Here is a 25,855-nt window from a genome sequence, read left to right on the forward strand (position 1 = left end):
AAATAAACATGACTAAGAATAAAGCTAAGAAAGCAAACTTGCTTAAGGTCAGAGGAAGAAATGCTAACTAAAGGACTTACTTATTATTTTATATGAGAAATAATTGTATCATTTTTTTTTACTTTACTATTTATTATTTATACAAATAAGACATGAGTACATTCTCAAGAGGCTCAGGAACACAGGTGTAGTAAGGCAGCGTGAGAACTTTCTCCTACAGCTGTGTCCCTCCTTGCCTCCTTCCAGGCCATCATAGTCAATAGTATGACGTGAGCACAGGAAGCTCAGACAGTTAGAGCATCGTCCCCAGACATCAAGGTTGAGGTTCAATCCCTGCTCAGGGTACACACGGGAAGTGACCAATGAATGCACAACTAAGTGCAACAACAAATGAATGTCTCTTTCTCTCTTTCTCTCTCCCTCTCTGTTTCCCCAAAATCAATCAATAAAAGCATTTTTTTACATAGGAGAGAATAATTCCACTCTCCCTCCATTAGATGGGTAAAGAGAACACAAGGATACTCCTTAACAAATTACACTGGAAAATGGAAATAATTTCAGTGCACCTCTTATTTCCAAAGTTAAATAACCTGAAGGTCAGAAACATTTAAAGGAGACTGAATGAGATCAGATGGAAACGGCCAGTGAAGGTTTGGAGTGCACTATGTGAACCCACCCAGGCACCGTAATTATGAGCAATAATTTTGCTTTTGTTTTCTCCACTACACCTTCGAAATAGCTGTCATAAAGTCATTTATCGCCAGCTGCTTTCCTGTTTACAACGACAACTCCACGCTGCATAAAGCAAACTATTACAGAGCCATGAATAGTCGCAGTCTTCTAAACTTTATATTTTCCAAGAAGACAGCTGGATTAGATCCAAGATGAATTTATTAGATGCGAAATGCCCAAACCAGCAGAGAGAGAAACCTGCCTTTGCTGAAGCCTGCTCATGTGACCAGTAGGACTGGGATAGTGACAGCGGGCCTCCATAAACCAGCTGAACCCAAGAGAATGTGTATTCTCTTCCAAAATGCCTACATTCGTAAACTCATTTTACATAGAAGTAAAGGGAAGAGGCAAAGATATTTAAATTAAAAAATAAAAAAACCCTTCTCATAGCACAGCAAACTAGTTGTGCAGTAGGAGAACTCCTATGGAAGCAAAATGTCCCTATAATGATGTATTTTCAATAACCTTAATCACCTCCAATTTTGTAAGTATTCATTCCCCATCTTCCTCCAACTTAAGTGCATGTATTTACAGACATTTTGCATCCCTCTTATCAAAGGCTGGGGATCGTGAGGAAATGCCCTCAAGTGACCTTTTCCACTGCAGAGACTGGAGAAGTGGAGACAGCAGTCAATCACTGCAGACCCCCCAAGAAGCAAATGAGCCACTTGAGACTGAAAGGTTCACAGCTCATAGCCATGGCCAATGCCTACCTGTGGCTGCAGGGAGGGGCTGCAGTGACAAGGAGAAGTCCTGAGCCCAGAGAGTGGAGTGGCCAGAGTACCACCTGAGGTGGCACAGGATTCCCAAGGAAGCTCTGGAGGGCTTTCCTCAGCATGGCTGTAAGGGACCCTGTCAGTGTCTCATTCTTTATCAATCCCACATGACCCTGCCCGTGTGTGCCCCCCCCACACACACACACACCGCCACTGTCACAGGACTGCCTCGGGTTGCTGAAACCTGCTTTGCATGGTGTCTGGGAATCAAATCCCCCCAAGTCAGCTCTTAACTAATGGGGCTGGGTGGGGTGTGGGGCGGCGCCAGTACGAAGGGACCCTCTCCCTGATGCGGCCAGTGCTGAGAGGTGGCCTTCGCCCTCTGGTGAGCATCACCACTGGTTTCACCCTCCCCTGGGATTTGGCCTGATACCCATCCTCCCCTTCCAGTCTCATTTCCTCACATTTCACCTCCTTTTTTTCCTGGAATTTTCCTAATAAGTCCATCTCCCCCAAATCCTCACCTTAGAGTCAGCTTTTGGAGAACCAATCCAGACCTTTCTTTTACTATTAACCATGGTGTGGCTAGCGGTATAACATTTAAGGTAAAATAAACCAGGGCGAAGCTCAGAGGAAAAAGACCATACAGTCGTTTCCAGTCAGTGTTGGGAAAAGGGAGAAGAGAAAGCACGGATAGCCGTATACACCCACAAAGAGGGAGGAGGAGCATCCTCAAGACCGCGAGAAACTTGAGCAACTGAGATCCGCCTGGAAACCAGTAGGGGCGGGGGTCCTGCCAAAAAAGTATACCTGGGAGGGAATGCAGAGCAGCTGGGTAGGGAGGAGGCAGTGCCCTGGGACTTTCTGTCTCCTGTCCTGAGTTTGAGGCACAAAGAATGCATGCCATATAAAAAGTCTGATAAACAAATCCAAGTCAGAGTTACTATCTACCCATGCTTCTGAGTCAATCCCTGGCTTCCTTAAAAATCAGTTGTATCTTCATAGCCTTCTCAGTAAGAAAGTTCAAGGTCTGACTTCCAGAGAAAATATTTATGGAAACCCATTAACAAGTAACCACAAAATAAGAAACACAGGTGGTCTTCTAGAGGAGCAGCCTCCAAGCCTTGGCTCCCTGGGGTGGTGAGGGGCTAGGGTCTCAGTCTCTGAGTTGGACACAATGGTGTAGTAACTCAGCCAGATCTTAGCCAGCCCGTGTCTCAAATGTTCTTCCAAGCCTCACTAATGATCTTTTAACAAACTGAGCAGCCTTTAGTCAGGACAGGGATAATATTCCTTTGATATTTACTGAAGGACCATGGGAACCGGCAAGACACCAGGGTGCCCAGAGCTCCGGCTATGCTCTTGTGGCATAAGAAAACAAAAAGCAATAAAGATACCACCTAGTAAGTTCTAAAGCTTCCAGAACATTTTCACATGGGCTTTGCTGTCTTTCACAAAAACACACAAGCCTGTGAAGAGGCATTAGGATTACTGTCCCCAGATGGAACGAGTGAGCCACTCACTGTGACTAAGAGGAAAAGTTCAGACAGAAGCTCTAATCTTCAGACTCCAATTCTGAGCACTTCTCCCTGAAGAATAGAGTAAGTGAGGTCAAGGGAGAGGAGACAGTCGAAGAGAGGAGGAGAGTCCATCTCGAGCATCCTCAGGCCTTGAGAAAGGACCGATTTCAGATGAGGATTCTTTTTCTACTTAACCCAGTATGAAACCTTTCTAGGCACTGGCCACCAGATCAGAACAGTAGAAACTTTGCCACAAATGAAAGATTAGGGTAACAGTAAAACTGAAGATTTAGACGCTTTGGACCCAGGGAACTGAAGCTTAGGGCACTTGGAGAACCACTGTGTTATTCTATTCTGACCAGTGCCGTTTCGTCACCCCTGCTGGACCGGACAACTGCATCCTCCTCATGCCCAGCCTGCTTTCCCCCCGGGGTGAGCTGAGGCCCCTTCTAGGCTGTGCAGACTCACGCGTCACACACCATATAACTGCAGAGGGAGCAGATTGCTAGATTGCCGACACGTGTAGGTTTTATGCTTGCAAATTTTTCGACGTCTGTTACATCTCTTAAAATGTCAGCATGTTGTTCTTTCTACAAATTGGGCAATTCCATTTCAACCCCTCTGTAATTTCCTGATATGAACCTGAAAACATTACATAGCAAAGGAGATGGGTTTCCACATGAATACATTCACTTCTTAAGTCAATTAAAGATGCAAACACCTGACTCCATTTCACATTTATGGGAGTCAGGTGAGACGCTCTTGACAGTTGCGTGGGGCCTAAACCACAGTGTGGTTTGTGAAGAATAAGGCTTTAAATAAAATAAGTTGTGATTATGCGGCTTGAGTCAATATATAAAAGTAATAAATTCTTCTTTCCTTAGTCACAAAGTAACACGTTAGTCAAGCCTAATGTATACTTCATATCTAACAAGGGAATTAATTAGAGGATAATGACTAAGAAAGAGGTGTCTAAAAGATATATCCTGTAGGAATGACTTAAGTGAAGAAAAGCAAGAAAGGGAAACATAAAGGAAATTGATCATAGTCATATTTCCCAAGTTGAAGAATTGCAACTCATGGCCTCAAACTTGCTGTGCTTTGTAGACTATGAGTCACTGTGAAAAGTTTTTTATCAACTGGAGTCTGTTATGGAAATGAGCGAAGAGAACAAGACGTAGGCAACCAGTCTGCAAGGGGATGTCTGACAGCTCAGGAGGTGAGTTATTTGTCCACATTTCCCAGCAATCTCAGCATGAATATGATCATCCTAGAAACACAGGCAGCTTGTTATTCACAGTACCTACAGTAAGTCCTCAGCTAATACCATAGATACGTTCTTCCATAGATAGCGAATGACAACATATAAGGAAACCATTATAAGTTCCTACAGCATCTCATTAACATTGTAATAAAACTACATTGAACAAAATCACATTACTCAAGGATCTGTTGGGCACACCAAGAATCAGTGTTGGACCCTGCACTGGGAGAGGAACAAATCAAGTTTTACAAAATGTTACACACTTTTGATTCACTAAAGACTAGTTAAAGATTATTTTTTTTCCTATTACTAGGGACTTAATTTAGTGTATGCACTAAGTTGTCATTATTGTTAGCAAGACAGTAAGGAGGTCACACATACATGAATTAATGGATGGATGCATGGATGGGTAGATAGATAAAGGATGGCAAGATGGAAGGAAAGATGAATGAATAGGTGAATGGACCAATTCTTGATTTGATTTACATTTTACAGTTTATTTATTTTTTACATTTTATTTATTCATTTTTTTAGAGAGAGGAGACACAGAGAGAAAAAGAGACAGAGAGAGGAAAGAGATAGAAAGAACAGAGGAAGGAGCAGGAAGCGTGAACTCCCATATATGCCTTGACCAGGCAAGCCTGGGGTTTCAAACTGGTGACCTCAGTGTTCCAGGTCGACTCTTTTATCCACTGTGCCACCACAGGCCAGGCTTGATTTGATTTAGAAATGAATACTTTTAGCTACCACTAGCTCTGGTAGATTTATACTCCACTGTAAGTGTAATTTCACACAGTGAAGGATTTTATTTTTAACCACACTACCATACTTGCATTTTGATTAAGTACAAAAAATAAAAAAAGACCTGTAACAGGTTGATAAAACTTATTACTGCCAAGAGTTGTATTCTCCTTGAGTGTGTGGAAGGGTTTCTGCCCGCTTCTTTCCCTCTCCTTGCATGTCACTATTTCTTCTTTTTGAGATTTTCATAAAATGGGACACATCCTCAACATGGAAAATAATTGTTTCATTAGAAACAGATACCACTGAATGTAACTAAGAAAAGTTTATGAGGCCACAGGAAGAAGCCAGTGATTATTGACGTTTCCCTAAGTTCCAGTTATTCAAGGTTTCTGGACCCCGGGAAATGCATTCCTTTCTCAACCAACATTTCATTATGGGATGGGATCACTCAGTCATATCTAACTGCAGAAGTTATAAACGATCCCTCTGACTACACTTCACACTACTTTACTGGTTTTTAGTGTTCTTCTAGAAGAATAACTATCTCAGAGGTCAACTGTCCCTTGTAGTTATGTGGGCCAACTATCCCATGGGTATCTCTTCTGTCCACCATCTCAGATAGGGCTTACCCAGACTCCACTTATCCCAGGAGAGGGAGTTCACTGGTGCAGAAAGTGCATGGGCCACAGCTTTTCAGACCTCAGTGTGCATCCACTCACCTGGCATCTTTCTAAAACATAAACTCTGATTCAGTAGATTTCAGGCAGGCTGAAACTAGTCATTTCTAACCATCTCCCAGATTATGTTAATGTTGCTGATCTCTGCATGTTTTTTTTTATTTAAATATATATTTAATATAAGATGAGCTAGCCATCCCTATGACATTAAATCATATAGCCACTATTTATGCAGAAATTTAAGAAAAAATGCATACCATCAGCCTTATGCAGTTATGCATTCTAGGATAAGCTCAAATCATCTTAAAAATATTATTCAGAATGAAAAATGCTTTTTCTTTCTTCTGGTACTTTATATAGCTGCTTAGTATATGCATTCATTAAGTAATTTCTATTTGCCTTTCTCACGTGCTCAGGAATATAAATATCATTTTCAAATACATATACTTGAGAGAATGAGATAAAATGATTTGAGAGTAGCCATAAAGTCTGGAAACAGATAAAATTAATTTATCATATATATGCAATAGAATATCAATAATATTATTCATTATATATTTGCCTGTTTCCAGATTGAGTGGCATTCAGTATTTTCAAATATATTGTCTAACTGTGTACATTTAACAAACTAATTGATCTTCTGATTTTGATTTCAGTTATTAAACTGAAGGTTTTTGTTTGGTTTGGTTTTAAGTTTTTGGTTTGTTTGTTTGTTTGTTTGTTTGTTTGTTTTTACCTTGTTTTTATTCATTTTAAGGCAGTGACATTGATAACTCAGGGTATGTATGTTCTGAGAAAACATCTCCAGATTATTTTGACATTTGATTATGCTGCATACCCCTCACCCAAAGTCAAATTGTCTTCCGTCACCTTCTATCTGGTTTTCTTTGTGCCCCTCCCCTACCCCCACCCCCTCTCTCTTTCCTCGCCCCCTCCCCACCCACCCACCCCACCTCCTGTTATCAACACATGTTTGTCCATGTCTCTGAGTTTCATTTTTATGTCCCATATATGTATGGGTTTATATAATTCTTAGTTTTTTCTGATTTACTTTTTTCACTCCGTATAATGTTATCAAGCTCCATCCATGTTATTTTAAATAATCTGATGTCATCATTTCTTATGGCTGAGTAGTATTCCATAGTATATATGTACCAAAGCTTTTTAATCCACTTGTCCTCTGACGGACACTTGGGCTGTTTCCAGATCTTCGCTATTGTGAACAATGCTGCCATAAACATGGGGGTGCATTTCCCCTTCTGGAACAGTTCTATGGTGTTCTTGGGGTATATTCCTAAAAGTGGGATAGCTGAGTCAAAAGGCAGTTCAATTTTCCATTTTTTGAGGAATCTCCATACTTTTTTCCACAGTGGCTGCACCAGCAGTCTGCATTCCCACCAGCAGTGCAGGAGGGTTCCTTTTCTCCACATCCTCGCCAGCATTTATTCTGCATTGTTTTGTTGATGAGCAACATTCTGACTGGTGTGAGGTGATATCTCATTGTGGTTTTAATTTGCATTTCTCTAATGATTAGTGATGTTGAGCATTTTTTCATATGCCTATTGGCCATCTGTATGTCCTCTTTGGAGAAGTGTCTATTCATTTCTTTTGCCCATTTTTTGATTGGATTGTTTGTCTTCCTGGTGTTGATATTTACAACTTCTTTATAAATTTTGGTTATTAACCCCTTATCAGACGTATTGTCAAATATGTTCTCCCATTGTGTAGTTTGTCTTTTTATTCTGTTCTTATTGTATTTAGCTGTGCAAAAGCTTTTTAGTTTGATATAGTCCCATTTGTTTATCCTGTCTTTTATTTCACTTCCTAGTGGAGATAAATCAGCAAATATATTGCTCCGAGAGATGTCGGAGAGCTTACTGCCTATGTTTTCTTCTAAGATGCTTATGGTTTCACAGCCTACATTTAAGTCTTTTATCCATTTTGAGTTTATTTTTTTGAGTGGTGTAAGCTGGTGATCTAGTTTCATTTTTTTGCAGGTAGCTGTCCAATTTTCCCAACACCATTTGTTGAAGAGGCTGTCTTTACTCCATTGTATTTCCTTACCTCCTTTGTCAAATATCAGTTGTCCATAGAGCTGTGGGTTTATTTCTGAGTTCTCTGTTCTGTTCCATTGACCTATATGCCTGTTCTTATGCCAGTACTAGGCTGTTTTGAGTACAATGGTCTTGTAGTATAACTTGATATCAGGAAGTGTGATACCTCCCACTTTATTCTTCTTTTTTAAGATTGCTGAGGCTATTCGTGTTCTTTTTTGGTTCCATATAAATTTTTGGTATATGTGATCTATATCTTTAAAGTGTGTCACTGGTATTTTAATCAGTATTGCATTGAATTTATAATTTGCTTTGGGTAATATAGACATTTTAATGATGTTTATTCTTCCTAACCATGAGTACGGTATATGCTTCCACTTGTTTGTATATTCCTTGATTTCTTTTATTAATATTTTATAATTTTCTGAGTACAAGTCTTTAATCTCCCTGGTTAAATTTACTCCTAGGTACTTTATTTTTTGGTTGTAATAGTGAAGGGGATTGTTTCCTTAATTTCTCTTTCTGACTGTTCATTGTTGGTGTATAAAATGCCTCTGATTTCTGAGTATTAATTTTATACCCTGACACTTTGCTGAATTCATTTATCAAGTTCAGTAGTTTTTTGACTGAGACTTTAGGGTTTTCTATATATACATACAATATCATGTCATCTGCAAATAATGATAGTTTTACTTCTTTTTTTTCCAATTTGGATGCCTTTTATTTCTTATTCTTGTCTGATTGCTGTGGCTAGGACTTCCAGAACTATGTTGAATAAGAGTGGTGAAAGGGGGCACCCCTGCCTTGTTCCTGATCTTAAGGGGATTGCTTTTAATTTTTGCCCATTGAGTATGATGTTAGCTGTGGGTTTGTCATAGATGGCCTTTATCATGTTGAGGTATGTTCCCTGTATTCCCACTTTGCTGAGAGTTTTGATCATGAATGGGTGCTAGATTTTATCAAATGCTTTTTTTGCATCTATTAAAATTATCATGTGGTTTTTCTCCTTCCTCTTGTTTATGTGGTGAATCACATTGATTGATGTATGAATATGGTACCAGCCTTGCCTCCTAAGAATAAATCCCACTTGATCATGGTGTATGATTTTTTTCATATATTGTTGGATCCAGTTTGCTAATATTTTGTTGAGGATTTTAACATCTAAATTCATCAGGGATATTGGCCTATAATTTTCTTTCTTTGTGTTGTCTTTGCCTGATTTTGGAATCAGAATTATGCTCGCCTCATAAAAGGAGCTTGGAAGTCTTCCTTCCTCTTGAATTTTTTGAAATAGCTTGAGAAGAATAGGAGTTAGTTCTTTGAATATTTGGTAGAATTCACTTGTAAAGCCATCAGGCCCAGGACTTTTCTTTGTTGGGAGTTTTTTGATAACTTTTTTTATCTTATTTGGTGTAATCAGTCTGTTTAGGTTTTCTGATTCTTCTAGATTGATTTTTGGAAGATTGTATGTTTCAAGGAATTTGTCCATTTCATCTAGGTTGTCTAGTTGTTGTTGTTTTGTTGTTTTTTTTTTTTCATTTTTCCAAAGCTGGAAACAGGGAGGCAGTCAGACAGACTCCCACATGCGCCCGACCGGGATCCACCCGGCATGCCCACCAGGGGCAATGCTCTGCCCCTCTGGGGCATCGCTCTGTTGCATCTAGAGCCATTCCAGCACCTGAGGCAGAGGCCACAGAGCCATCCTCAGCACCCGGGCCATCTTTGCTCCAATGGAGCCTCGGCTGCAGGAGGGGAAGAGAGAGACAGAGAGGAAGGAGAAGGGGAGGGGTGGAGAAGCAGATGGGCGCCTCTCCTGTGTGCCCTGGCTGGGAATCGAACCCAGGACTCCTGTACCCCAGGCCGACGCTCTACCACTGAGCCAACCGGCCAGGGCTAGGTTGTCTAGTTTTTTGGCCTACAGTTCTTCATAGTATTTTCTTACAATATTTTGTATTTCTGTTGTGTCAGTTGTTATTTCTCCACTCTCATTTCTAATTTTATTTATTGGAGTCCTCTCTCTTTTTTTCTTGGTGAGTCTGGTTAAAGGTTCATCGATCTTGTTTACCTTTTCAAAGTACCAGCTCCTAGTTTCATTGATCCTCTGTATTGTTTCTTTAGCCTCTATGTCATTTATTTCTGCTTTGATCTTTATTATTTCCTTCCTTCTACTACATTTGAGCTTTACTTGCTGTTCTTTTTCTAGTTCTTTTAAATGCAGGGTTAAGTTGTTTATCTGAGCTTTTTCTAGCTTCTTAAAGTGTGCCTGTAGTGCTATGAACTTCCCTCTCAGTACTGCTTTCGCTGTGTCCCAAAAATTTTGAGTTGTTGTATAATCACTATTATTCGTTTCTAGGATTTTTAAAATTTCTTCTTTTATCTCATTCTTAATCCATTCGTTATTTAACAACCTGCTATTTAGTTTACATGTATTTGAGAATTTTTAAGCTTTTCTGTTGTGGTTTATTTCTAGTTTCATGCCATTGTGATCAGAGAAAGTACTTGATATGATTTCAGTCTTCTTAAATTTGTTGAGACCAGTTTTGTGCCCTAACATGTGGTCTATCCTAGAGAATGTACCATGAGCATTTGAAAAGAATGTATATTCTGCTGCTTTAGGGTGAAAGGTTCTCTAGGTATCTATTAAATCCAGTTGTTCTAGTGTGTCCTTTAAGTCTGTTGTTTCTTTGTTAATTTTCTTTCTTGAGGATTTATCTAGTGATGTTAGTGGGGTATTAAAATCCCCTGCTAGTATAGTGTTGCTGTTGATCTCACTGTTTATATCCATCAAAGTCTGCTTTATATATTTAGGTGCTCCTATATTAGGTGCATAGATATTTATAATAGTTATATCTTCCTGTTGGATTGCTCCCTTTATCATTATGTAGTGACCTTCTTTATTTCCTACTATATTCTTTGTTTTAAAGTCCATTTTGTCTGATATAAGCATTGCTACCCCAGCTTTTTTTTCATTTCCATTTGCATGAAATGTTTTTTTTCCATCCTTTTACCTTCAACCTATGTGCATCTTTTGTTTTAAGGTGTGTCTCTTGTAGACAGCATATGTACAGGTTCTGTTTTCTTATCTATGCAGCTACCCTATGTCTTTTGATTGGATCATTTAATCCATTTACATTTAAGGTTATTATTGATATTCAATTGTTTATTGCCATTTTATTTTTAAAAGCTGTATTCCTCTTTTGCTATATTCTTTTCCCACTTTGATCTGTTTACACCATGCCCCTTAATATTTCCTGCAGCATTGGTTTGGTAGTAATCAATTCCTTGAGTTTTTTTATTGTCTGGGAAGCTTTTTATTTCTCCTTCAATTTTAAATGATAACCTTGCTGGATAAAGTAGTCTTGGTTGTAGGTTCTTGTTCTGCATTACTTTGAATATTTCTTGCCATTCCCTTCTGGCCTCAAGTGTTTCTGTTGAGAAGTCAGATGTCCTCCTTATGGGGGCTCCTTTGTAGGTGATAGGCTTTTTTTTCTCTAGCAACTTTCAATATTTTCTCTTTATCACTTAGCTTTGGTATTTTAATTATGATATGTCTTGGTGTAGGTTTCTTTTTAATGGAGTTCTCTGTGCTTCTTGAACTTGTGAGAGTTTCTCTTGCCTTAATTGAGGGAAGTTTTCAGCTATGATATGATTGAACAAAGTCTCTATCTCTTGTTCTTTCTCTTCTTCTTCAGGAACCCCTATGATGCAGATGTTATTTCTTTTTATGTTGTCACAGAGCTCTCTAAGAGTTTCCTCAGACTTATTGAGTCTCTTTTCTTTTTTCTTCTCTGATTTCATGCCTTCATTCCAGTTGTCCTCCAACTTGCTGATTCAATACTCAGCTCTACCCATCCTGTTTTTAATTCCTTCCATTGTGGTCTTCATTTCTGATATTGTATTTGACATCTCCGACTGATTCTTTTTTAATATTTCAATATCCTTTTTTATACTTGCTATTTCTTTATTTAGGTGTTTGTAATGACCAAAAATTGTTGTTCTGAGATCCCTAAGTATCTTTACAATCATTATTTTGAACTCCACATCCAGAAGTTTGGTTATTTCCATATCACTAAGTTCATTTCTGTATGTTTCTCTTGGGGTTTCATTTGGATTGCACTTCTCTGTCTTCTCATTATAATTGTGTATTTGGGTGTTTTGTTTGTAGAGCTGGTTGAGTCTAGGCTTGGTGTTGTCTGCCTCCCATTTTCAATTGTGTTATTTCTAGGTCCTCTTGGGTTGGCATCAGCTATTATTTGTAATCCACTTCAGATTTGGGCCACTTTGAAGTCTTGATTTGTTTGTTTTCTTAACAGATGATTGTCTTGTTTGCTGATCTTAGCAGGGGGCTTATTTGAAACTGTCTCCAGGAATGCGGTGGGTGTAACCTGAGACTCTGAAGGCCTCTTCTGCCAGTTAATCTCTCTTGGGGCGGGTTGCTTTCTCAGCTTCAGTAGGGAGAGGTGTATCTCAGATCTCCATGGAAACCTGAGTTACTGCTTCTTCTCCCCACTTCTTGTTTTCAGCTGTGTCTTGTTGTGCTGATTGGAGCTGGAGAGATGTCTGGAGATCTGTGACCTGGAAGTACTTTGTACTTTGTTTTGTAGAAGGATCAGCCCCTTCCCCAGCTATGGCTGCCTCCAGCACTGAATGAGTCAGCTTCTCAGGTCATCCCCTGCATTCCTATGCCCCTCACTGTCTGTCTCTCTCTTTCCCCTTTCTCTTTGGAAGACTAGCTGGCCCTTTCAACACACCTCATTCCCTGGTCACCTGTCAAGTGGCTGTGAGCAGTATTTACCGCTCTTTTCCTTGGAGTGATATCCCTTCTGGGCTCTCAGCCTCACCCCTCCTCTGTTCCTATAAGCAGGGGAGATTCAGGCACTCCCTACCAGGTTTGTTGTGGCTTCTTCTTTGTTCCTTGGTTTTTGAGAGCTGTTCTTATAGTCCAGATTTGGTTTTGCATGCTGATTGTTCATAAATTAGTTTGTAATCCAGTTCGGTGGTGTGAGCTGGGATTCTGTGTGTCTGCCTACTCCACTGCTATCTTCAGGTCTCTCTCAGTATTTCAATGGAAACTATGGGCCTGCTTTTGGCTAATGAGATGGTCAATGTTCCGTTCCATATTTGTCACTGCTAGCCATAACAAGTGATATCTCTGCATGTTTATAGTTGCAAATTACTAGATAAAAATACCACTGCAAGTTCTATTTTTTTAAGGTAACAGCATGAATTGAAACCTGGGGAAGGCAGGAAGGAAATCAGTTTCCACTTAATATATAGATACCCAAAGTGGCTGATCTTCCAAAGCTGCACAGTAGTTAGTAGTAAACCAGAAAGACGACAGATGATGGAGCTCACACTCTTTTCCTACCCTTCTGTTTCCCCATAAAACTGTCCTAACTCATCTCCTTCTGATAAATACACTTGTCATTATGCTCATGTGAACAGAACTGTCAACATTGGAGTCTCTATTGTTTCCTGGTGGGAGTATTTTGACTGTTACCTCTCTGCCCATGTCACTCTTATATTTTAGATACAGTCAGTGTATTCCAGAAATTCGGACTAAAATAGTTCTCAAACATTAATGTGTAGAGAATTCACTGGGGACTTTGTTAAGATGCAGATTCTGGGTTGAGGTATTAGCTTCTGCATTTTTAGCCAGCTCCCAGATATTACCAATGTTGCTGATCTCAGAACTACCCACTGAGGGGTAAGAGTTTAGAATATCACTCACTGAACTTTCACAGTCTGATCTCCCTGCTCACATTCACCCTTATATCAGTAAAGCTTTTTATGGCATTAACAGTAGGCAACTTAACTTCAAGTAGCACTCAAAATAAAATAAATATATACACTTTTATAGTTTTTTTTAAAATCCAGTTATGTGTATAGCTTCAGGTAAGGCTTGATCTAACTTCTCAATGATATGTCTAACTATTAAACTTATTGTAACTAATTGACTTAGTGTAATTGGCAGGTATGACCCACCAGTGTGTTCATATGCAGCAGTGTTGAGCATGCTACCCAATGAGGAGGCTTCCAAAGACTCTGCTACGTGTTTTTATTTTTTATTCTTCTGCTAATACTAAAGCTGAGGTGTCCCTTATTGTAAAAACTTCAGGTGAATGTTTTTTTTTTTTTTATGTTGACAAAAAGGTCCTATGTAATGATTTCTGAGAACTACCTACACTCTCAAGACTATGATCTGAAAAACTTCCAAGAACTTAGTGGTAATTCAAAGGCAGAGATTATTAAAGACTTTGAAAAATAACCTACAAATACATGAATTCTTGTGTCCTACATTTAGATTAAAATATATATGACCAGTTATTTTATAATTTAAAAAATCTCCATTAAATATTCTCTGAACTCTCACCCCAATATGTAATAACCCTCCCTAATCACATATAAAATGTTTCCCTTGTGCTTTTTTTTTTCTCCTCTTCTACTTCCTCAACCTCCACTCTTTCCTTGTGGTGACTTGGTAATGTGGAGTTACCTTAATGTGGCCCATTGGGCCATGCTATAGGAGTGAGGCTCCTCATTGATTATTCTGTTGCTTTTCGGTGTGGTGTATTTAATTTCCCTTAGTCTGGTCACTCTAGTTCTTTCATTCAGAATTCTAAAGTGCCTGGAATCTCAACCCTCATTTTCATTCACCTATAATGTAGAGTAAAATTTGGGAAAAAAAAGCCCAGAAAAGTTTCATGATTCTATAAGAAATGTCGTGACATTTTGCATTCTGCAGGGAGTGCGCAAGCTTACAAGATTATGTTGATGGGCTGGTGGCTCCATTATCACATCCAGGAATTGAAATGATAGGAGAAAAATACGAACCTGTTCAAATGAAATCAGAGAATCTTTATTCTATTTCTCTCCTCTTGAATGCTAATATACAGCATTTTCAAGTTTCTTATGGTAAGGAATGTTTTTTGAAAATTATCAGCAATGCAGATATGAATACCTTAGCATACATTTTATTAGGGAGATTTTTAAGTATGTAATGACTCACCTATGATATTTTATGAGCCTTTATAAATGGGTCATTTGTCCAGATAAGAAATTTCGTTGTAGAAAATGAACATAAGAGTTATATTTGGATCTTAATTACATAGGACGGAACCACTGGTAGTCATTAGACACAATAATTCCTAAGCTTCCTGGAAGAATGGACTGACAGGGGCATGGGTCTCAATAGGGCCATTTGCTGGCTTTAAGAGGCCTGCCATTTTACCCTGAGGTTTCTCAATAATTTAAATGGTGCAATGTCTGTGCTGAGATCTCAAAGAGCTGTCAATTGCCAGGTGGAAGACAGAGCTTGGGTCTACAGAGGCCCCACAGCTTTGGGAAATCGATGCAAGAATCTGTATAAATCAATCAAAATAGAAATCATTTTAGACAAGGTTTTTCTTTAACCTAACTGTGTTTAAGCTTTGTTCATTTAGTCCACATGCCTTGCTGTTTTACTTACTATGTTTTGATTGACTGACAAGACAGGACGTGGTCAAAAGGCAACACATAAAGCATACTAAATAACTCCCTTCAATGGACAAAATTTTCTTCCCTTCTTGATCTCTTCTATTCTTATTCCAGCTCTTTAAAAATCTATAGTGCATGGATAAAATTAAATCCCCTTGAACTTGCTTAACCACTGTTCTTCAGGCTGTCATTTGTCTCATTATCACAAAATTATAAGTTGTTTTGATGCTTAAATTGGTAGCAAAAACTAATATTATTTACAGCTCTTTTCCTACAGCAGCTTCACCTTTGGGAAAATAATAAGAAACTAATTACCAATGACTTAGTTTCTGAATGTTTCAAGTATTCTTCATCACTCTCAATAGTGAGCATTGGGAACAAAAGAGGAGGCACAGAGGAGAGTGCTGGGAGGTGCTCAGAGCCTAGGCAGCCACACATGCATCAAGAGGCACAGGAATATTCACAGCAACAGCAGGCTCAGCACCAGTTCCGACCACATTCCCATGATGCCATGCTGCACCCAGAATTAACCCCTCTGGATGCATCCTCCTGCAGACTGAAATTTTGCTTCCGATACCAATAGAGGGGATGGGTCAGGAAATAAAGGACTAACTTGTAAGAAAGCATTGGTGTTTCCCATTAGGCCATATTTTTCTCACAGCTCCATACAGAGTCTAAAATTTTCATTGCAGTCAAAGCATAATATTGAGACACTTAGATACAGTGTAAAGGGCTAACTAAGTAATTTGCAGACAGTTCTAATACTTATTAGACTCAATGTCATTGTGAGGTTGAGGAAAATCATGGCTTTCTGTAAGTTTATTTGAATCCATGCAATCATAGTTTTGTCTTACACTTTAAAGGGCCAAAGAGAAAATTTAATAAAACATCCATCTGCGGCAGGATGCAGCCCTTCACAGTGTGCCTGAGAAGGGAAGGAGATGGGAGGATATGGAACACAATTTTCAAACCCTGAAATTTTTATCTTTGGACCAAATTGGTTCTGCTATAAAGTAAGCCATTTAACAAAGTAAAAGCAGCAACATTACATGTGAAGAATATTAACATCCTCTACCAAAACTCTCAGACTAATGACCATAGGAAATTTCAAATTAATGAAATATTTTGCCAAGAAAAAGAAATCATGATTTATAAAAGGTTTTTGTTTTGGAATATTGCCTAGGTTGTAATATGGTTTTAAATCTTTCTCTCTCTCTCTCTCTCTCTCTCTCTCTCTCTCTCTCTCTCTCTCTCTCTCTCTCTCTTTGTGTGTGTGTGTGTGTGTGTGTGTGTGTGTGTAAGTACACACTCTGGAGAGAGTTACCATGAAGTGTCCTAATTTGGTATTCACTCTTCAGAAATAGCTACATAAACAGATTAATTATATTAACTATCACTATCAAATAGCAGGGGGTTGGTTAATAAACAAATGCTATATTAGAGATAACTTTTTATTAGTGAAATAAGAGGTGTTCAAGATACACAGCTGGCTAGAGAAATCATATGGGCACCATCATCTCTGCATGAAAGACTGGATAAGAATCTAGAGATTCTGGCAAGCCTGGCCATCTAAGACCTTTGGAGCCGAGCCAAGGTCATGGCTCTGTCTCAAGCTACAATCACATGTTGAAGGGATGACTCCATGGCCTGATCTACCTACAGGACTGGCTGCTCAAAGTGAACTTCGTATGAAAGTTGTTGGCATGCCTGCAGTTAGAGGGGAACCACTGAGTTTATAGGATAAGCCTGGATGACTATTTTTGTGACTGCTTGCTAATGGATGTTTTTTGTGTGACAAAATGCAGCCCGAGAGGAGCATGTATTGTAACATAGAGTTCATATGTCTGTGAAATACCAGTAGAAAATGCTCACCTCTTTCTGTTTTTCACGCCTACCAACAGCTAAGAATATTTGACAAATGGCATGATGATTCTTGAAGGTTATGGGCAGAAACATTATAACAAAGGCATGGTACCCTGCTGGAAAGACTGACTCAGAGGGGGACTTCAGACAGCCAGCACTCTCCAAATACACCCAAGGACGCTAACTCAACAGGGGACGCATGATTGCCTTTGCCCTCTAATTACGAAATATACTATCACACATTAATGCTATCATACGATATATTTCTCCTTGTCAAGATCTATGTGATGGCAGCCAGTCCTAGGGAGCTAGAGAATATAAAAGTTTTATTTAGGAGGAGTGGATAGAGTAAGTCTCTGGTTTCGTTGAAACTTTCCTCCGTTACATTCGTTCATCTCAGTTGGCTAAGAATTTTTCTTGCTAACAAGTGCCTTTTATTATTCTCCATTTATATTTACTTATCTATTTTAAACCTTTCAGAAAAATTAAAAGAAAAGAATAAATTTTAAAAATCATAATAAAAGATGAGGAAAGAAGAGGAAGACAGTGGGCCAGATGTTAACAGCCAATTCAATACCCCAGGTTCTGAGGCTGCATGGGGTTTGTTTCCTTTGCTCAGCCAGTCTTGGTTTTCACCATAATTTGGTGGATAGCACATGCTGTTGATGTTTCATTCCTGACCTTTGAGGCTCACTGTTTCTTTGCACACCAGTATCTTTTCACCCCTAGCCCCTGTGACTCTCTGGCAGTGGATGAATGACTTCAGTGATGGATATAAGGCAGCACAATTCTGAGACATGCTCCACGCAGTCTAACAGGGTATCTCATGGAATCGAGCCCTTGTTGCCCACAGCAGTAACCTGCTCAACACTGCACCTTGGCTTTATGCCTTTCCCATTGTTACTTCCACATTCCCCTATCAGTTGTTCCTAGCATCAACTTTAAAAATCAACTACATGTACTCCCAGTAACAGTCTGCTTTGGGGAAAGCCCAGCCTCAAACATGTGTTCACATTAGCGTCCATATTAAGCACACAGTCTAAATCATCGTTATTCTCCCAGAGACATGAACTGATCGCCCACCCCTTCTTTATTGATATTTCTGCATTCATTTGCCACGTTCTGGTTCTCCCACTTGGAAGACTTATAAACTGCATCGTCATGACTTCTGGAACTGCGTATAATTGCTATTCAAAAGGAAAAAAGAATTGCAAAATAAAAACTTTCTGCGATTTGATATATAGAAAATAAAGGCAAGGAAGTAGAGAAATTAAATGTTAGGCAAGCTTGATGCTCAATCATGATTTAACCATAAAAATGACAAGTGAGAGCTTTAGGATGCATATCTTGAGTCATTTGGTCCTAAATAGAAGTTATTTTATCATACAAAGCCCCACAGATTGCCTATGTATACATAGTTGATCTATATCCAACCAAAATTGGCTTTGGTAGAGGCATGAAAATTAATAATAATAATAATAATATTGATTTTGCCATAGTTTTGATTATCAGTAGTAAATGAGGAAAGGAGAGAAGCAAGGAGGCTCATATGTTAATATCAGGTTGGTTAACAAGCAAATGAAATATTAAAAATAATTCCTCAATGGTGAAATGAATGGTGTTCAAGATATGCAGTTGGAATAGAAGCTAATGAATTAAAATCTACTGACCTCCTGATCTAGTAGCAACTGTTTCCTGGGAGACCAAAGGGATTTCCCCAAAGCAGAATAAATGGAATGACACCATTTTCACAAACCAACTTGCTTCACCTTTTAAGAGATTCCCTCCAGATTTCCTTCGCCAGACACACTCTGAGATAAATAGAAACATGACCCTCGGACAAATATTTACAAGTCCTGGCAGCACGGGGCTCTCTCCTTTCCAACCCGTTTGGTATATTTATACAGAGATGCACTTGCTGCCTCTGAAAGATGTCATCTCTGGAGGGTCAGGGCCAGAGGTCATCTTTAATGTGGTTTTATTCTACTGATCTCTCTGGTGGAACAGAAGGGAGAGCTTTCATGTAGTGAGGCCTTTCATCTGATTCACTCCTTCTGGTTCCCTCACGTGCTTTATCCCTTCTTAGTTTAAGGTCAGTAGGAAGACGAGAGGATGTGGCTTGCTTGGAGCAGTGAATAAAAAAAAGAGGAACTTAAAAAAGCAAAGATCTATTACAGAAACATCTATTTTTATTTTATTTGGCCCACTACAAACCTCTGTCTGCTAACGAATACTACAAGGCTGTGAGCTATAAGCAGATAAATGCTATCAAATACTCCAAGGACTTCCACTCTACACAGCCAGAATCCTCCGGCCGTGCGGGCCAGGGGGTGATGCTGAGGTTTGTACAGGACTCTGCACAGGAGGGTGTTTGTGTCCAAATCATATATTCTCCCAGAAAATTCCGCCTGTGGCATAGCAGAATTCATTTTTTTTATTCCCTCAAAATAAATTTCTGGTTTCAAATTTATGGGATCCTTCAAATCTTATATAATTCTTACATATTTCCTGCCTTTCACAGATAAGAAATTTAAAATAAAAATCAGTGAAATGAAATAACCATACTGGGTCTCCCTTTCCTTTAAGTGAGAGGAGGGGAGATAGTGAGACAGATTCCTGCATGCCCCCCAACCAGGATCCACCCAACATCCATCCACCATCGGTCTGGGGCGGATGCTCCAATCAATCCAGCTATCCTTAGCACCCTGGGCCAACACTTCAACCAGTCGAGCCACTGGCTGTGGCAGAGGAAGAAGAGACCAGGAAGAGGGAGGGAAAGAGAAGCAGATGGTTGCTTCTCATGTGTACCCTGACTGGGTATCAAACCCAGGACATTCATACACCAGGATGATGCTCTATCCACTGAGCAAACCAGCCAAGGCTGGGTCCTTTTTCTTTTCTTTATTTTTTCATACTTTCTCTGAAGTGAGAAGCAGAGAGGCAGAGAGACAGACTCCTACATGCGCCCAACCGGATCCACTCAGCTTGCCCACTAGAAAACAATGCTCTGCCCATCTGGGGTATTGCTCCATTGCAGCGGGAGCCATTCTAGCACCTGAGGCAGAGGCCATGGAGCCATCCTCAGTGCCTGGGTCAACTATGCTCCAATAGAGCCTTGGCTGCGGGAGGGGAAGAGAGAGAGACAGAGAGGAAGGAGAGGGGGAAGGTTGGAGAAGCAGATGGGTGCCTCTCCTGTGTGCCCTGGCCAGGAATTGAACCCAGGACTTCCACGTGTCAGGCCAACACTCTACCACTGAGCCAACTGGCCAGGGCTGGGTCCATTTTCTTAACGGGCTAGATGGAAGAATTGTTTTGAAGATGCATTTGGGGATAGCAGGCACTGGTCTCAGAGATATTTGGGTCTTGCTGTCCCTAATCCATGACCCTGAGGAAACTACTTCCTGCCCCTATGGGTCTCATTTCCCTCCTATGTGACAAAGAGGTCACAAAGGCTGACTTGTAAACGTCTTCCCCAGTCTGATGTTCTTTGGTTATAATAACCACAGCTAACCTTCACTGAACACCTCCCATGTGTTATGAAGTATTCCAAAGTGATATATGGATTACTCAGTTCTCACCACAAGTCCCTAAGGTAGGTATTATATACTGCTCACAAAAAGTAGAAAATATTTTTTTGCTTCTTATTCATTTTGAAATATCCTCTAATTTTTGTGAGCAATATATCTATCATTGACCCCATTTATGGATAAGGAAACAGGCCCAGAGAGGTTTAGTGTCCTATGTAAGATCATATACCTAGTGAGTGGCCAAGTCAGGGCTTCATGAGGCACTGTGCCTCTAGAAAAGGCTCTCCTAACCACCAGGCTACCTTGCATCTGACCTCTGACCTCCTTACCGTTGTCCTAGAAGTAAATGCTGTACAGCTACATAGTATCTAAGGTCAGGCTCCCCTCAAAGCAGGCATTAAACATAGGATCTTGGGGAAAAGTATTTTGTTTGGGGAGGACTTCAGAAAGCACTGTGAGAAAGAAGTGAGATGGGAAGAGGAGGAGCCAGTACAAGGTCTGCGGATGAATGGGATCCTTCGGTCCTGCTGGGGGCACTCTGAAGAGCTGTGTAGAATGCAACTTGGAGTTCACCACTGAGGAATGATTAAGAGAGGCTGTTTGCCCACCAATTCTCATTCTAATTGTCTTCCCTGAGCCCAAAACACAACTCTTAGCCAGAGAATGCCTCAGTCTGAGCCGTGGGAGGTCTTCAGCAAGTACTAATATTGATCAACTTATGACCTATGCAACTTATGACCATTTGACTTTACGATCACAATCACTAGCCACGACTGCTCCGCATCTGGCAGCGCAAGCGTTGCCCAGCTGGGCTACGACAGTGCGGACCAGCTTCCGGCAGCACTACCATCTCCGCGTGCACCATTTCAACTGTTATCCCAGACTCGGTACAGCAATTTGTGTTTTGTATCTTGGATATTTTTCATCAAACCCCTCCCAAGATTTCTACCAAGAGGAAATTGTCTTTTCAAATATTAAACCAGTTGTGCTGGTAATGCAGTGTTTTACTTAAACCTGACAAATGTAAAAATAAGAAACAAAATGGTGTAGAGATGATACAAATGGCATAAAATGAACAAGGAAAATTATGATATATAACAATAATGAAAGAAAATTATGATAAAATATGACTTAAAGATTTTTATAACATCATTTCACAGTACTGTACATATAGCCTACTCTACTTACTACCAAATTGTGTTATGACTGGTCTATCGGAACCGATCATGGTTGCAAGTCGAGCACTAGCTGTACAAGAACTGGTAGTAACATTCTGTGTAGGCTCAGTGGCCAAGGTAAGGAACTGACAGCATCAGCCACACATGGCTAGGAAGTTTAGGAACCAGGACTCACATGATGGCCATTGGGCTCCAGTCCTTGGCCTTTGAACAAGCTAATCGCCTATGGTGACAGCTCATAAGTTACTAAGGGGAGAAACAGCCTTGCTCAGTCTTCTCCCAGGTGTCTCTCTGCCAACCAGACTCATGCATGGTGCAAGGGACAAATCCTGAACCATTCTCTCCTTTGGTTTAATTTCAGATTTGACACTTCCATGATTTATAAGAGGCCTGGCCTACTTAATGAGCTTGTTCTGTGCCCTGAGCTAACTGCATCTCCCCTGCTCGGCTGCTATTGATTAAAAATAAATGCTGGCTTTGTTTATTTTGGACAACTTGTTTGTCTTTTCCACAAATGTCCCATTAGCTATCAGACTCATTTTTCAGATCAATTGCCAAGTCTAGTAAAGTTTGTATAAGTGCAAAATGACGCATGGCTGCCATTTATGCTCAAGCTGAAGGTACTTAAAAATTATTTTATGTGAAACTTTTCATTGTTAATCAAAGAATAAAACCCATTTTTATCTTATTACTATGTGCGATAACATTTTACCAGTAAAAGACATTCCCCAAGGACTCTGATAAAAAGAACAAGTATATTATTATAATATAATTAATCCATATTAAAGATTCTTTTAGTAAAGAAGGTCAGCAAGGCTCATGCGATGGCATGCTTTGCTTTGAGCCAGGAGGTCAAGGGCTGTTCCTATTTGACATTTATGGACCTGGCAGCAGAATACAATGAAGTATTTGAGTGAGCAAACTGGACGAGACCTCCCAGCCCAATAAAGCAATGCTATGCACTTGCACTGAGCATAGCAATCATTTAGTCATCTTGTCCTCAAATTACATGGCAGGTGATTCAAATGGAAAGGACAACTGTGACATCAAACTACTTCACTGGGTTCCTGTGAGGATAATATGACTGAAAGGTTGCAACTTAGGATAGGAAGGATGCAGCAGGGAATAGACCTCTCCCAGCCAGCAGGACATATCTCTGCTTGGAGAAGCTCTAATCTATATTTTCCCATGTAGCCAGATAGATGGTTGACTGCTACTTCTGTTCATTCATTCAACTGGCCATCATGTACTCACTGAGACCTTACTGTGGGCCAGACACTGAGAATGCCAACATTATTTTGGTGAGATAAAGCGGACAGGTTGCTACCCTTAACAACTTGAAAATCTGGCAGGAAAAGACAACTAAGTGAAAGAAGCACATGGTGGGGGTACACCTCTAAGGGTTGTGAGGCTGGAAGGCTGCAAGATGACAGCTGGCAGTCGGACGTGATTACTAAGGTCAGGGACAGAAGATTACCTAGAGGTAATCTGTAAGATCTATAAGATGGGGAGGGGTCAACAAGAAGTGTAAGGGAACACTCTGGACAAAGAGAACTCCAGGGGAGGGAACGCATGTGCAAAGCCCCTGTATTGAGGCAGGGGCACAGGGGTTACGACAGAGCTAGAGCTCAGACTCTGAGAAGTTAGCACAAGATGAGACCAGAAAGACTTAATTAGGGATTTTCACTTTTATCTCAAGCAGTGCCTCATTCGGGAGTCTCTCCCTGTTGTCCCTGGAGGCTGCCCCACACTGAGGTGCTGGTTCGATGGCACGTTCCTGCTGTGCACAATGAGATATTTGAGTGCTGGGACAGCACCCCGTTAGTATTTGCCTTCTCCAAATTTAGCACCATAACTAGCTCAGTGTGTCTCTCTTTGATTTCAGTGACATAAAATGAACATGCCATACAAATTTACCATTTTAAAACATGCAATTCTGTGGTTACTAGTCTATTCACAAACTTGTACAACCATTACCACTATCGAATTCCATGACACTTTTATCACTTAAGAAAAACAACAAAAAACATTGCACCTGCTATTCATTAGCAGTCATTTCCCATTCCCCTCTCTCTTCAGCACCTGGAAACTGACTAATCTATATTCTGTCTTTGAATTATCTATTCCAGACATTTCATATAAATGCAATTATCCACTATATAACTTTTGGTGTCTAGATTCTTTCACTTAGTGTGATATTTTCAAGACTCAACCATACATGAATCAATACCTCATCATTTTTTATGGCTGAATAATATACCATTGTATGAATACACCATATTTTGCTTATCTGTTTATCAGTTGATAGACATTTGGGTTGTTTTCACTTTTGGATGATCATGAATCATGTTGCTATAAATGTTCGGGTGTAAATTTTTGTGTGCATAGCTATTTTTAATTCTCTTGGTTATATGTAGAATTAGAGTCATTGGGTAATGGTAATTCCCTGTTTAACTTTCTAACAAATTTCTACACTGTTTTCCACAGCAGCCTGGACCATGTCACATCCCCACCAGCAATGTGTAAGAGTTCCAACTTTTCTACATCTTTGCCAACCCTAGTCATTTTCTATCTTTTCAATTCTAGACATCCTAGGAGGCATAAAGTGGAATCTCATTGTGGTTTTGATTCCAATTTTCCTAATAATGCTAAGCATTTTCATATGCTTATTGGCCATTTTCATATCTTTAAATAAATATCTACTCGAGTTCTTTGATCAATTTCTAAATTGAGTGGTTAATCTTTTTGTTGTTGACTTATAGAAATGAATATTAGAACACTCATCAAACATTTGAAATGCAATTATTTTCTCCCATTCGATGGGTTGTCTTTTCAATTTCTTGACAATATCCTTTGGTACATAAATGTTTGTAATTTTAATGAAGTCTAACTTACCTATTTTCATTTTGTTGCTAATGTGTTTGATGCATGTTTAAGAAACTCTTGTCTAATCCAACATCACAAAAATTCACACCTATTTAAGAGCGTGGTCCCAAAACAACAAGGTTGCAGGTGTGATCCAGTGATGGGATTCAGCCAGTTTGCACCAATTTGGCAAAGCAAATACCTAATTTTTGGTTTAATTCGGCAAATTGGTTGTTAAAATGGCACTTGTAATCAGGGTTTTCTCTAAGGTGGGTTCCTGGGCAGCTGCCCAATGTGAAAATCACAGATTTACATTCCTTACTCTTTTTGAACATTCACCTACGCAAGAGCATATTCTAGCACCCGTGGTTACGTTCATTCCGTCCACAGGTGAAAAAATTGCAAGTGAGGACACCAATCAAGAAGAAATAAGGAAATATCTTAAATATTAGTTTTATTGTTTTTTGTCAAGTACAGTGGTACTTTGAGATATGAATTTAATGTATTCTGTAACCGAGCTTGTAAATCAGTCAACTCATATATCAAACTGCCGATACTGGACCCGTGCGCCAAAGTGCCAACTAGCTGCAGCTTCCCAAATCACGACTCATATCTCAAAATTTCGCTTGGATCTCGAACAAAAATATGGACTGAGGCCCTGGCCAGTTGACTCAGCGGTAGAGCATCGGCCTGGCGTGCGGGGGACCCGGGTTTGATTCCCAGCCAGGGCACATAGGAGAAGCGCCCATTTGCTTCTCCACCTTCACCCCCTCCTTTCTCTCTGTCTCTCTCTTCCCCTCCCGCAGCCAAGGCTCCATTGGAGCAAAGATGGCCCGGGCGCTGGGGATGGCTCCTTGGCCTCTGCCCCAGGCGCTAGAGTGGCTCTGGTCGAGGCAGAGCAACGCCCCGGACGGGCAGAGCATCGCCCCCTGGTGGGCAGAGCATCGCCCCTGGTGGGCGTGCCGGGTGGATCCCCGTCAGGCGCATGTGGGAGTCTGTCTGACTGTCTCTCCCCGTTTCCAGCTTCAGGAAAAAAAAAAAAAAATATGGACTGAGTCGCAGCTCATACCTTAAAAAAAAATTGTATGTTGGTCTGTTCGTATCTCAAGGTATCACTGTATTAGTTAATATTTTTTCATTAATATTTTAAAACTTTCTTATAATATATTCTAGTTTTATGTACCCCTTTTATTGTTCATATTTAAGTATTAATTTAAATGCATGAAATAATAAACCCAT

General features: G+C 40.0%; 1 protein-coding gene and 1 non-coding gene across 5 annotated transcripts in view; both read right to left on the reverse strand.

Moving 5' to 3' along the window:
• MACROD2 (mono-ADP ribosylhydrolase 2) overlaps positions 1-25,855 on the reverse strand; it is a 2,059,933-nt gene that overhangs the window by 606,209 nt on the left and 1,427,869 nt on the right. The gene's annotated exons all lie outside the window — the stretch shown is intronic.
• Positions 9,526-9,601, reverse strand: TRNAP-GGG (transfer RNA proline (anticodon GGG)). Its single transcript has one exon. It is a non-coding gene; the product is annotated as a tRNA-Pro (tRNA).

The sequence above is a fragment of the Saccopteryx leptura genome, chromosome 5, assembly GCF_036850995.1.
Source record: "Saccopteryx leptura isolate mSacLep1 chromosome 5, mSacLep1_pri_phased_curated, whole genome shotgun sequence".
Lineage (NCBI taxonomy): Eukaryota > Metazoa > Chordata > Mammalia > Chiroptera > Emballonuridae > Saccopteryx > Saccopteryx leptura.